Raw genomic sequence first — 6,000 nt, forward strand, 5'->3', positions numbered from 1 at the left:
TGTTTTCTGTATGAAATTGGAGTGGGCTTGAAGGGTAAGGGCTACTGAATTCCCTCCTTTATACCCAGTTGAAAAAATGTGGCAAGGCTGAGGCAAGCCGCTTACAACGAAATGTTTCTCTTCAGAATAGGAGATTTTGCTACCAAACTCTTGCAGGTAGTCTCCCTCAGAGTGCTGTTTCTGTGTAGACTAGGGAAAGACACCATGGTTCCCAGCTTAGAACAGCTCTTTCCCAGTTGATTTCATCAATGAAAGAGCCAGGGCTGATCTCAACTAAGCAGGCTGCACATCCCTGAATCCTTGGGGTAGGGCAGTTCTGAGCCTAAGTGCCACCTAAGGAATGAAAGCAGTTTCCTTACCACAGGAAAGCACACCAAGGCCTGGAGTTTTCTCTATGAAACTGGAGTGGGCTCGAAGGGTGAGGCCTACTCACTGCCCTCCTTTATATCCAGTTGAGAAAATGGGACAAGGCTGATGCAACCCGCTTACAACGAAATGTTTCTCTTCAGAATAGGAGATTTCGCTACTAAAGGCCAGCAGCTCGTCTCACTCAGACTGCTGTTTCTGTGTAGAGTAGGGAAAGACAGCATGGTCCCCAGCTTAGAATGGCTCTTTGCCCAGTTGGTTTCATCCATGAAAGAGCCAGAAGGGCTGATCAAAACTAATTGGGCTGCACATCCCTGAATCCTTCTGGGAGGTTTGTTCTGAGCCAAAGGGCCACCTAAGGAATGAAAGAAAATTTCCTGCCACAGGAAAGCACACCAAGGCCTGTTTTTTTCTCTATGAAATTGGAGTGGGCTTGAAGGGTGAGGCCTACTGACTGCCCTGCTTTATAACCAGTTGAGGAAATGTGGCAAGGCTGATGCAACCTGCTTACAACGAAATGTTTCTCTTCAGAATAGGAAATTTTGCTACCAAACGGCAGCAGCTCGTCTCACTCAGACTGCTATTTCTGTGTAGACTATGGAAGGCCACCATGGTTCCTAGCTTAGAAAGACTCTTTTCCGAGTTGGTTTCATCCATGAAAGAGCCAGAAGGGCTGATCTCAACTAATCGGGCTGCACATCCCTGAATCCTTGGGGTAGGGCAGATCTGAGCCCAAGTGCCACCTAAGGAATGAAAGAAAAGTCTCCAGCCTGGGAAGCAGGTCGTCAAGTAAGTCTGCCAACTGACTGCCCTCCTTTATATCCAGTTGAGAAAATGTGGCAAGGCTGATGCAACCCGCTTACAACGAAATGTTTCTCTTCAGAATAGGAGATTGTGCTACCAAACGCCAGCAGTACGTCTCCCTCAGAATGCTGTTTCTGTGTAGACTAGGGAAAGACACCTTGGTCCCCAGCACAGAACGGCTCCTTGCCCAGATTTTTTCATCCATGAGAGAACCAGAAAGGCTGATCTCAACTAATCGGGCTGCATATCCAAGAATCCTTGGGGTAGGGCAGTTCTGAGTCAAAGTGCCACCTAAGGAATGAAAGCAGTTTCCTTACCACAGGAAAGCACACCAAGGCCTGGAGTTTTCTCTATGAAACTGGAGAGGGCTCGAAGGGTGAGGCCTACTGACTGCCCTACTTTATATCCAGTTGAGAAAATGTGGCAAGGCTGAGGCAAAACGCTTACAACGAAATGTTTCTCTTCAGAATAGGAGATTTTGCTATCAAACGCCAGCAGCTCGTTTCCCTCAGAGTGCTGTTTCTGTGTAGACTAGGGAAAGGCACATTGGTCCCCAGCTTAGAACGGCTCTTTGCCCAGTTGGTTTCATCCATGAAAGAGCCAGAAGGGCTGATCTCAACTAATCGGGCTGCAAATCCCTGAATACCTGGGGTAGGGGAGTCCTGATCCAATGTGCCACCTAAGGAATGAAAGCAAATTTACAGCCTGGGAAGCAGGGTCTCAAGTAAGTCTGCTAAATGACTGCCCTCCTTTATAGCCAGTTGAGAAAAGGTGGCAAAGCTGATGCAACCCGCTTACAACGAAATGTTTCTCTTCAGAATAGTAGATTTTGCTATCAAACGCCAGCAGCTCGTCTCCCTCAGAGTTCTGTTTCTGTGTAGACTAGTGAAAGGCACGATGGTCCCCAGCTTAGAACGGCTCTTTGCCCAGTTTGTTTCATCCATGAAAGAGACAGAAGGGCTGATCACAACTAATCGGGCTGCACATCCCTGAATCTTTCTGGGAGGTCTGTTCTGAGCCAAAGGGCTACCTAAGGAATGAAAGCAAATTTCCTACCACAGGAAGCACATGGAAGCCTGTTGTTTTCTCTATGAGATTGGAGTGGGCAGGAAGGGTGAGGCCTAATGACTTCCCTCCTTTATAGCCAATTGAGGAAATGTGTCAAGGCTGATGCATCCCGCTTACAACGAAATGTTTCTCTTCAGAATAGGAGATTTTGCTATCAAACGGCAACAGCTCGTCTCCTTCAGAATGCTGTTTCTGTGTAGACTAGGGAAATACACCATGGTCCCCAGCTTAGAACGGCTCTTTCCCCAGTTGGTTTCATCCATAAAAAAGCCAGATGGTCTAATCTCAACTAATCGGGCTGCAAATCCCTGAATACTTGAGGTAGGGCAGTCCTGAGGCAATGTGCCACCTAAAGAATGAAAGCAAAGATTCCACCCTGGGAAGCAGGGGCTCAAGTAAGTCTGCTAAATGACTGCCCTCCTTTATAGCCAGGTGAGAAAATGTGGCAAGACTGATGCAACTCGCTTACAACGAAATGTTTCTCTTCAGAATAGGAGATTGTGCTACCAAATGCCAGCAGGTCGTCTCCCTCAGAGTTCTCTTTCAGTGTAGACTAGGGAAAGACACCATGGTCGCCAGCTTAGAACCGCTCTTTGCCCATATGATTTCATCCACGAGAGAACCAGAAGGGCTGATTTCAACTAATCGGGCTGCACATCCCTGAATTCTTGGTGTAGGCACTCCTGAGCCAATGTGCCACCTAAGGAATGAAAGCACATTTAAAGCCTGGGAAGCAGGGTCTCAAGTAAGTCTGCTAAATGCCTGCCCTCCTTTATAGCCAGTTGAGAAAATGTGGCAAGGCTGATGCAACCCGCTTACAACGAAATGTTTCTCTTCAGAATAGGAGATTGTGCTACCAAACGCCAGCAGCTCGTCTCCCTCAGAATGCTGTTTCTGTGTAGACTAGGGAAAGACACCTTGGTCCCCAGTTCAGAACGGCTCCTTGCCCAGATTTTTTCATCCATGAGAGAACCAGAAGGGCTGATCTCAACTAATCGGGCTGCATATCCAAGAATCCTTGGGGTAGGGCAGTTCTGAGTCAAAGTGCCACCTAAGGAAGGAAAGCAGTTTCCTTGCAACAGGAAAGAACACCAAGGCCTGGAGTTTTCTCTATGAAACTGGAGTGGGCTTGAAGGTTGATGCCTACTGACTGCCCTCTTTATATCCAGTTGAGAAAATGGGACAAGGCTGATGCAACCCGCTTACAACGAAATGTTTCTCTTCAGAATAGGAGATTTCGCTATCAAACGACAGCAGCTCGTCTCCGTCAGAATGCGGTTTCTGTGTTGACTAGGGAAAGACACGATGGGCCCTAGCTTAGAACGGTTCTTTGCCCAGTTGGTTTCTTCCATGAAAGAGCCAGAAGGACTGATCTCAACTAATCGGGCTTCAAATCCCCGAATACTTGGGGTAGTGCAGTCCTGATCCAATGTGCCACCTAAAGAATGAAAGCAAAGTTTCCAGCCTGGGAAGCAGTGTCTCAAGTAAGTCTGCTAAATGACTGCCCTACTTTATAGCCATTTGAGAAAAGGTGGCAAGGCTGATGCAACCCGCTTACAACGAAATATTTCTCTTCAGAATAGGAGATTGTGCTACCAAACGCCAGCAGCTCCTCTCCCTCAGAATGCTGTTTCTGTGTAGACTAGGGAAAGACACCATGGTCCCCAGCTTAGAACGGCTCTTTGCCCAGATGGTTTCATCCATGAGAGAACCAGAAGGGCTGATCTCAACTACTCGGGCTGTACATCCCTGAATCCTTGGGGTAGGGCAGTTCTGAGCCAAAGTGCCACCTAAGGAATGAAAGCAGTTTCCTTGCCACAGGAAAGCACACTGAGGCCTGGAGTTTTCTCTATGAAATTGGAGTGGGCTTGAAGGGTGACGCCTACTGACAGACCTCCTTTATATCCAGTTGAGAAAATGTGGCAAGGCTGATTCAACCCGCTTACAACGAAATGTTTCTCTTCAGAATAGGAGATTTTGTAATCACACGCCAGCAGCTTGCCTCCCTCAGAGTGCTGTTTCTGTGTAGACTAGGGAAAGGCACGATGGTCCCCAGCCTAGAACGGCTCTTTGCCCAGTTGGTTTCATCCATGAAAGAGCCAGGGCTGATCTCAGCTAATGGGGCTGCACATCCCAGAATCCTTGGGGAAGGGCAGTTCTGACCCAAAGTGCCACCTAAGGAATGAAAGCAGTTTCCTTACCACAGGAAAGCACACCAAGGCCTGGAGTTTTCTCTATGAAACTGGACTGGGCTCGAAGGGTGAGGCCTACTGACTGCCCTCCTTTATATCCAGGTGAGGAAATGTGGGAATGCTGAAGCAACCCGCTTACAACGAAATCTTTCTCTTCAGAATAGGAGGTTGTGCTACCAAACGCCAGCACCTCGTCTCCCTCAGAGTGCTGTTTCTGGGTAGACTAGGGAAAGACACGATGGTCCCCAGCTTAGAACGGCTCTTTGTCCAGTTGGTTTCATCCATGAAAGAGCCATAATGGCTGATCTCAACTAATCAGGCTGCACATCCCTGAATCCTTGGGATAGGGCAGTTCTGAGCCGAAGTGCAACCTAAGGAAAGAAAGCAAAGTTTCCACTCTGGGAATCAGGGACTCAAGTAAGTCTGCCAACTGACTGCCCTCCTTTATAACTAGTTGAAAAAATGTGGCCAGGCTGATGCTACCCGCTTACATCGAAATGTTTCTCTTCAGAATAGGAGATTTTGCTACCAAACGCCAGCAGCTCGTCGCCCTCAGAGTGTTGTTCCTGTGTAGACTAAGGAAAGACACCATGGTCCCCAGCTTAGAACGGCTCTTTGCCCATATGATTTCATCCATGAGAGAACCAGAAGGGCTGATCTCAACTAATCGGGCTGCACATCCCTGAATCCTTTGGGTAGGCACTCCTGAGCCAATGTGCCACCTAAGGAATGAAAGCAAATTTACAGCCTGGGAAGCAGGGTCTCAAGTAAGTTTGCTAAATGCCTGCCCGCCTTTATAGCCAGTTGAGAAAATGTGGCAAGGTTGATGCAACCCGCTTACAACGAAATGTTTCTCTTCAGAATAGGAGATTTTGCTACCAAACGCTTGCAGCTAGTCTCCCTCAGAGTGCTGTTTCTGTGTAGACTAGGGAAAGACACCATGGTTCCCAGCTTAGAACAGCTCTTTTCCCAGTTGATTTCATCCATGAAAGAGCCAGGGCTGATCTCAACTAAGCAGGCTGCACATCCCTGAATCCTTGGTGTAGGGCAGTTCTGAGCCAAAGTGCCACCTAAGGAATGAAAGCAGTTTCCTGACCACAGGAAAGCACACCAAGGCCTGGAGTTTTCTCTATGAAACTGGAGTGGCCTCGAAGTGTGAGGCCTACTGACTGCCCTCCTTTATAGCCAGTTGAGAAAATGTGGCAAGGCTGAGGCAACCTGCATACAACGAAATGTTTCTCTTCAGATTAGGAGATTTTGCTGTCAAACTCCAGCAGCTCGTCTCCCTCAGAGTGCTGTTTCGGTGTAGACTAGTGAAAGACACGATGGTCCCCAGCTTAGAACGGCTCTTTGCCCAGTTGGTTTCATCCATGAAAGAGTCAGAAGGGCTGATCTCAACTAATGGGGCTGCACATCACTGAATCCTTGGGGTAGGCCATTCGTCACCTACTGTGCCACCTAAGGAATGAAAGCAAAGTTTCCAGCCTGGGAAGCTGGGTCTAGAGTAAGTCTGCTAAATGACTGCCCTCCTTTATAGCCAGTTGAAAAAATGTGGCAAAGCTGATGCAAC

General features: G+C 48.0%; 1 long non-coding RNA gene across 1 annotated transcript; it reads left to right on the top strand.

Moving 5' to 3' along the window:
* Positions 1-2,332: 2,332 nt before the first annotated feature.
* Positions 2,333-5,516, top strand: LOC309654108. The gene is made up of 3 exons (XR_014259875.1): positions 2,333-2,486; positions 4,702-4,781; positions 5,482-5,516. It is a non-coding gene; the product is annotated as an uncharacterized lncRNA (long non-coding RNA).
* The last annotated feature ends 484 nt before the right edge of the window (positions 5,517-6,000 follow it).

This window comes from Balaenoptera physalus (assembly GCF_965194825.1).
Source record: "Balaenoptera physalus genome assembly, contig: HAP1_SCAFFOLD_1966, whole genome shotgun sequence".
NCBI lineage: Eukaryota > Metazoa > Chordata > Mammalia > Artiodactyla > Balaenopteridae > Balaenoptera > Balaenoptera physalus.